Source organism: Schistocerca serialis, chromosome 6 (genome assembly GCF_023864345.2).
Source record: "Schistocerca serialis cubense isolate TAMUIC-IGC-003099 chromosome 6, iqSchSeri2.2, whole genome shotgun sequence".
Taxonomy (NCBI): Eukaryota; Metazoa; Arthropoda; class Insecta; order Orthoptera; family Acrididae; genus Schistocerca; species Schistocerca serialis.
In genome coordinates, this window is record NC_064643.1 from 423,223,207 (window position 1) to 423,235,472 (window position 12,266).

Here is a 12,266-nt window from a genome sequence, read left to right on the forward strand (position 1 = left end):
CTTGATCTAATTATTATCTGTTCCACAGGAAGTATGTCCCGTCCACGTCCGTTTGAATTTCATTTCATTTCATTGAGTCTTGTCTCCCACATGTCACCTCATACATCTGTTGTATTCCTGTCGATCATGCAGATCTCTTACTCGCTTGACAGCTTTGTTTTAGAATGTGGTATAAAACTTAAATTGATCATAACAACACCAAACCATTTACCACAACGAGCATTACTAAGATGAGGGGGATACTTCATACCCATCCTCTCCAAAAGAAAAAGAAATTAAAAAAAAAGTTGTAAACTGCCGTTGAATTGGTTACAAATAGGTGACCGAGAGCAATCAAAACCCAATTTCGTGTTTGGTTGCCCTGCTGCAACTACTTGTACAACCACCTTGTGTGCATCTGAGGCCAGTATATATAAAAGTAATACAGCGCATCACAAGCATTCATTGCAATCTTCAACGCATGCGAATAGATATGAAAAGTGGACCGTGCGCGTTGCTGGAAAATTGTGTGCTCGTAAATCAGTAAAAAGTCACATATGTACGGCGAGTGTCTCAGCTTGAACCAAAGATATCGTCCAAAGAAATTACAATCGAAATTTACGATCTCCATTTCTCAAAATTTTTGCGCACCTCTGGCATAAATGCTTAAACAGCTCTGAAATACGCTGACTCAGTTGGACTATCCAGTAGCCCTACGTCAACCAAGACTAAAATTAAATACAGTATTTAAAAGCTGGTTGGGAAATCCCACGGTGTGGATTCAGTTGCCTGCCGGAAAATGTCTTCTTCGCCCTCGCACATTGGTCCCTTTCCTTACGGATGTGTGAGAGCTGTAGAATGTGCATTCGTGAAGATATGTGAGTGTAATGGATGACTGTATAGCTTACTGTTACGTTCGTGTTTTATGATGACGATGATGATGGCGTGGAGGAGGAGGAAACTGAGGGGGAAGACCAGTTTCGACACACAGTCTCCTCCTCTCGAATAGCACTATGGGGCCGCCGCGTTTAACGTCCACATCTGATGGACAAAGCACCGTCAACAGTATCATATGCCCTCACTTCATTAGAAATTGCGGAGAGGTTTGGAAAAAAATCCAGGACACTGACGGAAAGACTGGTGATCAGGAACTTTAGGCCACCATCTCACGTCCCGTCGCCGACCAAATACATGGCACTGAAAATTTCATCCACCATCAGGACTGGAAGCAGGTTAAATCCGAATCGAGTGCCACCGCACAGGTGTGCTTCAGCGATCTGGGCTACGACAGCAGGTTCTACCAAGCTAATGTGAGAAGACAGTAGTAAAAAATGGATGTCAACGTGAAGTCAGTTAATCCAGTGGAATGAATGCTTCACATCTGCGGTGAGACTTGTATTCATGATGTCAACAAACTTAGATTTTCCAGTGTCTACAAGTCACTTCAGAGGAATTCTGAGATCCTTTCAATAAGTAACGGATACTTACCTACCCCATTCTTCTACGCCTCTGACGAAGGCGCGTCAGCGATAAGTTACATTATAATCTTATTTTGTTTGCTTCTCCCCCATATATGTATGCGCTGAAAACTCATTAAACTACGGTATCATTACAGTTTTCAAACCAAACTTTCTCATTTTCAGTTTCTGCCAGAAGATCAATTTCAGACTGTCATTTCTCTGTTTGCAGTGAACGCCGGAAATATGTTCATAAACAGCGTCGCCACGAAGGTTGTCCAACCCGAACTCCTGCCGACGCTGGAGAAATGGTTGGCCGAAGTATACCGCCAGCGTGCACAAGCCGTCTTCAGTACTGTACCCTACGACCAGCTCTTCCCTAAGAGGTCCGTTTACAGCGATTCCTTCAGCGCGGTCTAACCACAACATGCCTGATGTTTCAATTATTGCACAACTTCGTATTTATTTCATGGAATCTATATTTCCATCACTAATGAAACGAGGCGGCCTGTATGTCCGCAGTTGTTTGAATGCATAAAACAGGCTATTTGTTTGAGATTGCTACTATCAGCGCACGTGAGATCCGTATCTACCCCAAGACTGCAGTTGCACCAATGCACACATTTCATTCGTTGCTAAGGCTCGCGCTACTTATGTTAAAGTACTAACGTAGACATTTCTCTCCCTGTAAGATAATCTAGTTAGTAATTAGTTACACACACCAGGACATATCGGTCAAATACAAATTAAAGTGCTGAACGAGGTAGAGCAATATTCAAGACATTAAACTCTCTATGGTGTTCAAACTATCGTCTGTCCATCCAAATTTGGTTTTTCTGTAGTTTTCCTAAATCATTTAAAGTACATACTGGGAGGGATTCATCGACGAGGCCACAGACAAGTTCTTCCTCACCCTTCTCAATATCAGCAACTAATCTCTGTAACTACGTTTCTGTGTACTGGCCACAATAAACAATAACCCTAAGGCGGGCATTGTATAACAAACCAATATCAGTTATGCTTTCGTTGAATTCGGCTCAGAAATTTTAATGGGTATGGCGCTTGTATGGACAATCCACACAATCGATGAAGGTGTCTGCTTTATTGGTGGTTCACTGCGTTTAGCTCCATCGAATTAGGTGTTTTTCATGCTGTTTTACATAGGAGCAGAATCTATAGATATCAAAGTTTATAACAAATCTCTCATGTTGGGTACAAGGTGGTCAGTATTGATCAAAGCGCTCTAGTGTTTCAAATGTTAAATTACGAACAGTGACAGAAAATGTTTCAATTTTCGGAAATCTTAGTTTCCGTCGTTTTACATCCACAGGATTTAATTTTCTCGAGCTGTCAGTAATTATATCAAACTTTGTGCAGTCTTTTTATAGCCGACAAAGAACCAATGTACTACTACCCTGTCTTCGAGTATATACTGGAATCAAAGACGCTGATGATTTACAGAGTGCAAATTTCTTTTACGAACACAGAGAACAATCTCGAAGCAAGTTCTTACTTCAAAGTAAGGACGGCAGTATTTTGAATATAGACGTACTACCAATTAACAGTGTATTTGTATTAAAAAAGACATTCTGGGTGGGAACAGTTTGTCGAAGAATCAGTAACGACTGTTATATTAATTCTAGCGTTAAATAATGATATAACTGTGTGTATGTTTTGAAATATTTTAATTTTGTGAAATAATCTGTCATAAGTAATAAAAAGATCTGAGACTATTTTGATTTCTGTCTTGTCAGTCAGTTGTTTCCCAAGAATGGAAATTACATTGTTTATTTCCAAGATTCGCTATCTATTAGGATGTCATAATATATATGAAAAAAGACGAATACCACTTCATATGGTTTGCTTAACTTGCCCGAGGTCACACTCGGGTAATGCAGGGATGAACCAACGTGTAGGTAATCTCAACTGTCCAAATCATAAACATGTTCATATGTTGCTCTCCAGCATCAAATGATTTGAATGGTACGAAATTATTCTTAATAAATCCATAACCTCGTATGACACCATAACGATGCATATAACAGGTAACAGTTATTAGCTGTGGTGGTTTTGTTAGCTTTGTCACTTAAACTAATGAAATATTAGTGTGCTTACATCTGATGACAGAACACAGACGGTTCCATATCAAGACGTTATCAAATCTATGGTCTGGTAAGTTTGTCAGCTCGGACTTTTATGCATCGTACATCATGTGTTTCTCGAAGGCGGGTTGAGAGATTTACTTTTCTTCCAGTGTCGAATATGCGCAAAACCTTCCCTATCTAGTATTCAGCAGCTTTCGCACTTTGCTTGGTGCACTAGCCGACAACACCAAGGTCGAGGTGGTTGAGTACATTAAACTAGAAAATTTCACTATTCGCAAGGACGGTAAAGCTCAGACTAGTTTTACGCTCGCTGCTGGAGATGTATGTCAAGTGCTCTATACAGGCATCGTAATTACGCGAATCATTTCAGGACCTTCAGAAGAATACTACGCTACCCTATAATACATTCGTGAAGTATGTACATTGGAAATACTACTGCTCTAATGTATTGGGATGTGTATAATTAGTTATGAGCAAATTGCTACAATCGTATTCAAGATGAATATGGTTTCAATCACCACTTTGTCGCCTTTATTATTATTGTTTTTGTAACTTTACTTAGTTATTTTCGCGCTAGCCCAGGTGATTTCGTAGATAGGACTTCGTTACTTCTTTCAGTCGCCCTTCTCATCCTGAGGCAGTACGCCATCTCTAATAAGCTCGAAATCGATGAAGTCGCAAACCATAACATTTTATTTTCCCTTACCAGTACTACACACCATTGAGAAAATTGGGAAGGGGCTACATTGAACAGATAGATTAAAACAGTGTGTCGGACAGGGACTCTATCTCAAAGTTTTGTCGTGGGAAACGTTCTTGATTCTTGTGAGCAGATATCACATCATGGCTGAGATACCAATGCCTCTCTCCTTCAGATTTAGACCAGGTTCCAGATTTATTTGCTGGTATCAAACGTTCGCTGCTTGAAACATGTACGTTTGAAATATGATAGAAATTTCGTATCTGATAGTAGCCTGAAACACAACTGTTAGAATGGGAATCTCACGTGAACGTGTATTTTATGCCGTCGCTTATGAACTTTGCCCTATACTGTACTTTTCTGACTATGTGACTGTGAATTTAATGTTGGCATGAGAATATGAACTATCAATAACTTTAAAAGAAACAATCACTGTATGAATTTACGCAGCACAAAAACTGAATCTGTTGCCACTATTCATTTTAAATTAACTCTGGTAATACAACAAAACTTGTTCAGTTTGAAAGTATAATGGTCCCTACGCTTAGTGAATGCTATCTCTGAAAAAATGGAATTTCCTACCTTTATCTACACTACGGTAATGCTCTTGGCGTTGCTCTGTGTTAGTACTTTAAACTCTACCGTTAGCAACAAATACTGTACATGGCTTGTCCTTAGCATACAATTTAATTAAACCGAATATTACTGGGACAATAACTTCTTGAGGAAAATAGTTAATCAAACATGACATCGATCTGGGAACTGGTACTGAATTGGGGTAAGTAGCAATGTGGCGCTAACTTTAAAACTTGTATGTTGACTCTTTGAAAATGAATAATGCTCACAATTAACACATTAAATAAACTGATTATACATTAACAATTAGCTCTACAAAAGATCTGATGTCAGTGCTATACTTTGTCTCAATCATCAGTTATGAATACACTCTTTGCATTGGTAACAATACCACTTACTTTACCTTAATTATTTCCAAATTCTGTTGCGATTCCTTTCAGTTACCAAACATCATAGTATTCCGCAAATAATAATATCATTACTGCCTGTGGCGAGTAAGTATATATTCAGCACACATCAGATACAACACGTCTTTACACTTGAGAGACCTCCATACATCGCTCGATCTAAAGTTACTCTGACACCTTACCCATAGCACCTCGAATCAGCAATCGCTGTTGAGCAGCGACGCTATTACACATCGATACTACATCTGACCATGTATCGTTCAATATAATATTTTTATACAAATCTCGAATTAATGTACCCTGTGTATATACGTTTCATAACCCTGCTGCCTCCTCCTGAAGAATTTGGCAGGATTCGTATGGCAATTGGCTGTAATTCTTAACATTAGATAAGTATAGGCTGATAAAAGTTTGGGAATGTAGCATACAAGAGGTAATTAATAAAGGAATACAAATATTTGTGAGCATCTGGCTCTTTTAATAGCATAAAAGTATGATGGTTAATTTGTGAAGTATTTTCTTTAACAATCTAACATCTGTAGTTAGGTGGCGGTAAGTTCCTTAGCGACCAAACTGCTGAGGTCATCGGTCAAATAGGAATCGTGAATGTACAAAGAGTCAGGTATGATAGTGCTCATATTTAAAATGTAGCCTAATATCTAAGAAAAACACAATATGTAGTATGAGCAACTGGATCTTTACAAAGAACATTGGAATCAAAAGAGCCTGAGTTATACAGTACAGAGTTGTAGAAAAACATTACTATTTACAAATTTGTTAAGAGATGTAGTGCTCATATGCACTAGTTTGTGAGATCAAGCGTCAATTTATAACTTTCATTCCATAGTTATGACTAATCATAGACAGTGTTACACAACACATGGTGTAGCTATATCACGAGTACAAAATATAAAGTAAAGAGTGAAAAAGTCAAGGACAATGTCATGGTTGACGTAAAGTTACAGTGTAGATGGTCTGGAACTCGAGAATCCATAGACATTAGTTCATATCTCTTCATCAGAGGAATGTATGTTTAAGTCATGTTATCCTCAATAATTTTTTAAACATCACTAGGAATGTCAAAGCAGTGAGATTTGGCAATTAGCACATTCATTGGCGGTAGCGGCAGGTATAGAACCCAATAACAACTCAGCGAATTATATATTATGTGCTGCCTAGTACAATCGTGACCACAATGAATGTTGTCATACAGCTCTCTCGTTTGTAGTGTATTATCGTCGATATCAGTAAGCTTGCATAGAATTATATTGTTGCAGACAAGTAAGCGACTGTATGTTTCATGACCATCCCAATGAATAAGGTAGAGGACAATAGCGTAAAGAGACTGTGAAGTATGACAGTGGTGGATATCAGCTCAAAATCCTAAACTTACGTAGGTAAAAACTGCATTATTTATGACAGCGATATCAATATATAAGTTAGAAATTGTCTTCATAGTTCATTATCTAACAATAAAGTACAAAGAGTATGTTTTAGACTCATAGCTTTCTAGTAGGAAACTAGTGATAAATACATTTACTGGTAGTGGCTGTCTGCAGAACAGGAGTGGTTATATATAGAATAACAGTGGCTGCGCCAGTAAGCAGACTTGAAAACTTAATGTATACAGGCAATAATTCTAGAAAATAGTGCATGAAGATCGACAGTAATAAATGACAAAATACGTAGTTCACAATTAATCAGTCTTAAGCTGTCAGAACTCATAAGAAAGATCAGTATAGTAGAAAATCTCTGTAGTAAATGAGATTTGAAAATTGTACTTTTGCACATAAGTAGCATACCTCATGTAGCGAAGTGAAAGTGAAAGAAAATAAGAGCAGATTTAAGGAATGTGCATAAGTGTTGGGGAAATTGGGAATAAGGCAAAGGAAAGTGTACTTTTGCTGTAAAAAAAATTATTACCGTCCATAGTCGTCAAATTGGTCAGTCAAAATAAAGCAATATAAAAAGTGATCATAAGACTATTCTAAGCATAGACGTGAAAATGTTAAAGAAATAAGAATAACTTAACAGCTAGTAGCATATAGTATAAGCATAGCTTGGAAAGCATAAACAAGAAAAGAAATAGATGTTGAGAAATGGCTCGTTGTACCTGTAAAGCATGAGGAAATTATTATGCTGGAATTGTTAATGGCATAGTTAATGCAAACAAAAGTAAGATCAGGAGGTACTAAATGTCAGAGTACATACAATGTAGAAGCATCATTAGTTCAGAAAAATGCAGAATATCAAGCGGAACATGCATGACTACTCAACCATTCAAAAACAATTATTTCCTTTGTAATACAGGGAGTGATGTATGTGTGTACCAAGTAATGTCATGTTCTTCTACAATAGTTAAAAAAATAATATCTGTGTTTCCATTAATCCATTATTGTGTTTTCATTAACTTCAAATTATCAAAATATATTACTCGTTACAACAGTGTGACCTCTGTGTCATCACTTTTCTTTACATTATTATTTACATATAGTCTTTATTATCTTTAGTAGAAAATCGTTTTGTCTTCATTATTATCACTTCATAAAATACTGCCACAATCAAATTGAATCTTTTATGTAGCAAACATAAAGAAATCATTAATTTATGTCATTCTTGGCATTGCTATAATACTCGTGTAGCACGCTAAAAAGAATTGATGAGCGACAGTATGTAAATGGATTTGTAGTAAACGGATGTTTCCCTTAAGTTTACACTTCGTTTTCTACTATAAAACCTGCATGATAAAAAATATTGGTATATGTCGAGGGATATGTGAAACATGAACGTTTGGAATGTGACTGAAATTACGTAACTGTCAGTGGTCTGAAAAAGAACTGTTACACTAAGTATGGCTTGTGAACATGTATTTTATCTCGTAGCTTATGCGCTTTGCCCTGTACTGAACTTTTCTGACTGCGAGAATACAACTTTAATTTAGGTGCGAGAATGTAAACTGTCTATAACTTAAAACCAAACCAAAACTGGATGTCTTCTCCGAAAATGACCTTGAGGGTATAATTAGAGAATGAACTCTTGAGGGTAACATCTTAGATCACCTGGCAACAAACAGACCTGAACTTATCAAACAGTTAACGCAGAGGAAGGTATCAGTGATTATAAGGCTGTGACAGCATCTATGACGACGGGTCCTACAAGGAATGTTAATAAAGGTAGGAATATATATTTGCTCAACAAGGGTGACAGGATACAAATTTCAGAATGTATCAGCAATCAGAATCAAAAATTAGGCAATGAGGACGAAGATGTGGAGAACAAATGGAAAGAATTCAAAGGCATCGTTCAATATACCCTAGACAAACATGGTTTAACAGCCGTGTTAGAAAAGCGATACGTAAACAACGAGCACTTCATCTCAGATTCAAGAGACGTAAACACGTAGCTGACGAACAAACGCTGAACGAAGCGAAAATGAGCGTAAGGAGACCAACGATAAAATAGTTCAATCATTTTGAAAATACGACGTTGTCAACCGACCTGAGTAAAAACGCTATGAGATTTTGATCTTACGTAAATTCAGTAAGTGGGTCAAAATCATTTATTCATTCTCTCAGCGACCACTCCGTCACCGAAACGGAAGATAACGGAGGGAATGCCGAAATACTGAATTCCGTCTCCCAAAGTTGTTTCACCGCGGAAGATGATAACACTCTCCCTCCTTTTAATATTCTTGCGCACATCGAAATGTCAGATATTGAGATAAGCTATCGCGGAATTGAAAAGCAGCTACAATCGCTTAATAGTGGAAAGGCTTCAGGACCATATGTGACAGCTATAAGATTTTGCGAGAGGACTTGCTCCCCTTCTAGCAGTAATTTATCGTAGATCGCTTGGGCAACGATAGGTACCTCGACTGGAAAAAAGCGCAGCTCATTCCTGTTTTTAAGAAAGGCCGTAAGACAGATGCACATAATTATAGACCCATATCGTTGACGTAAGTCTGCTGTAGAATTGTGGAACATGTTTTAAGCTCGAGAATTACGACGTTCTTGGATAATGAACATCTCTCCTTTAAAAATCAACATGGATTCCGCAAAAAGAGATCTGCTTCATGAGATCCACAGCGCAGTGGACAATGGCGCTCAGGTTGATGCCGTGTTCCTTGATTTCAGTAAGGCATTTCACACGGACCCGCATTGACATTTAATGAAAAAAATACGAGCTTGTGGAGTGACGGCAAAAACCTGCGATTGTCGCTCTTAACGGAACTAAATCGACATATGTAAAGGTAGTATCCCGAGTACCACAGGGAAGTGTGATGGGACCGTTGCTGTTTACAGTATATATAAATGATCTAGTAGAAGGCAACGGATGCTCTAAAACTATTCGCAGAAGATGCAGTGGTCTATACCAAAGTAGCAGCACCAGAAGATAGTAAGAATTTGCAGAACGACCTGCAGAGAACTGATGAATGGTGCAGAATTTGGCAGCTGACCCTGAGCGTAAATGAATGTAACATATTGCGCATACATAGGAAAAAGAAATCAACTACTGTACAGCTACACTATTGTAGACAAACAGCTGCAGACAGTTTCTGCCGTAAAATACCTAGGCGTAACTATCCAGAGCGACCTTAATAGGAATGACCATATAGAACAGATAGTGGGAAAAGCAGTCGCCAGACTCAGATTCATTGGAAAAATCTTAAGGAAATATAACTCATCCACCAAAGAAGGGGCTTATAAGGAGCTTGTTCGCCAGATTCTTTAGTATTGTTCATCTGTCTGGGATCCCTATCTGGTAGCAATGATAAAAGAGATAGAGAAGATTCAACGAAGAGCGTCGGGTTTCGTACCGAGATCCTTTAGCTGGCGAGAGAGCGTTACGGAGATGCTAAACAAACTCCACTCGCAGACGTTACAAGAGAGGCGTTGTGCATCAAGGAGAGATTTTCTATTGAAATTTCGGAACAGCACTTTTCAGGAGGAGTCCGACAACATATTACTTCCCCCCTCCCACATACATCTCACGTACGGACTGCGGGGAGAAAATTCGATAAATTAGAGCCAATACAGAGGTTTACTGACAATCATTCTTCACACGCACTAGTCATGAGTGGAGCAGGATTGGAGGCATCAGATAGTGGTACCGAAAGTCCCCTCCACGACACACCATTAGGTGGCTTGCGGAGTATGAAGCAAATGTAGAACTGCATGAATTTACGTAAAACAAAAATTGAATGTGATGTAACACTATTGGTTTGAAACTGGCTCTGGTAATGAAACAAAACTTGATTAGTTTGAAAGTAATAGTCCCTATGCTTAATGAATGCTATTTCGGAACTAATAAAATTTCTCGCTCTTATCTGTGCAATAGTAATGCTCCCCGGATTGACCCTGTTAGTACTTTAAATTGTGTAGTTAGCAAACAACTATTGTGAATGACTGTTGCTTACCATAATGTTAAGTAAATCGAATATGTCCGAGATAACAATTTCTTTAGAAAAATAGTTGAACAAATATGACATAGATCTGAAGCTGGTCTTGACTTTGGGGCAGTAACAATAGGGCACTGAAAGAATTTGAAGGCATTTTGACTATTTTTAAACCGTGACTGTCTCAAGAAATATGTGAGGGTTTTTTAAATTACCGCTACCAGTCACAAACATTGTTGACTACTGTATTACTTATTTATTAGCGACATGTTTCGAGGGATACCTCATCTTCAGGCTAAATGGCATAACAGAAACAATTTTACAATAAGGTCATACTGATGATACATAGTCTTTTCGTAAATGCTGTGGTTATCCTGTGGAAGAAGGGAAAACTTAGTAATAGGCGAAGTCACTTTGGAAGCTGGACGGATGTTTGCATGAAAATGTTTTGTAAAGATCACACACTTTGTTATTCAGCTGTGGCTGTTATTCTGATGAAAAAGCACTGTGGCAGCCACAGCCATTATGAAACACTTCAGATGAATTTGCAATTGCGAATAATGACCACCATCGGCTAGAGAATGGAATGACGCCAATGAAAATTTGTGCCGGATAGGGACAGGAACACGGATTTCCCGCTTATCGCTAGTGGGCGGCTTTATATGTCGATAACGGCCATGGGACTTTCATGTACTACGTCTGATTTGTATGGGAATAGACATAATAGATGTGAGAGTACTGATCGTTGAGTACATATGGTTGACGACATATGGAATTTTGGGTCCGGCCATGAGTCATGCATGGACAGCCAAAAGTATCGTATTTATCTGGCGATACCGGGTATGTGACTTTCAAGTACAACGTCTGATCTGTACGGGAATACACATTACGGATGTGCGAGTACAGATCATAGACGTATGGTTGACGCCATATGGAGGTTTGAGTCTGGCAGTGAGTCGTGCGTGGATAGCCAAATTGTAAGGCGACCGCTCACGATAAGCGGTAAATCTAGGTTCGTGTCCCGGTCCGGCACAAAATTTTCATTCTCGTCATTCCATTCTACAGCCGATGGTAGACATTATTAGCAATTACGAAATCATCTGATGTGTCTAGCACAGTAGGTTTATCGGATGCCTTGCTGCATGTGTGAATTCCTGTGAAGTTGATATTTTGGGCTAGGTGAATGAATCTTGGGAGAAAATAAGTGAACGAGATGAAGCAGCGTCATACGCCCAGGCACTACTCCATCAAATCCTAGCTGCACAATGATTATCTAAATCAAAAAGTACATAGACCTTAGAATGCTAGCTTGTTCTGAAACCGATTGTTTGGGGCCATTAAATTCCAGAACACAGTGAATGTGAGTACAGCGTAGTATTTGTGTTCAAGTTAAATATATCAATGTTACTGACAGGGATTCCAAGTAAGTCTTTCAAGATAATAACATTTTGGTAAAGAAACTGGAACGGCCTGGGGCACTGTCGGCGATTGTTGTTTGCGACTGATGATGGTTTGAACGACATTTTTAAATGCTTCATTTAATTTTTCCAACTTGTGTTTCATTAAAATAGAATCATCTGATCCGATGCCAAGTTGTAACCAAGTGCAACACTCGACGTCATTGGAGATATGTGGCCGCCAGATGTG

General features: G+C 38.6%; 1 protein-coding gene across 4 annotated transcripts in view; it reads left to right on the top strand.

Moving 5' to 3' along the window:
- LOC126484453 (putative beta-carotene-binding protein) overlaps positions 1-12,266 on the top strand; it is a 143,085-nt gene that overhangs the window by 6,104 nt on the left and 124,715 nt on the right. For 2 of the 4 annotated variants that reach the window (XR_007587856.1, XR_007587855.1), the window contains exon 6: positions 1,669-2,528. The exons of the other annotated variants lie outside the window; for them this stretch is intronic. The gene's annotated coding sequence lies outside the window, so the exon portion shown is untranslated. The remainder of the gene's footprint in view (positions 1-1,668; positions 2,529-12,266) is intronic. 4 annotated transcript variants of the gene reach the window in all.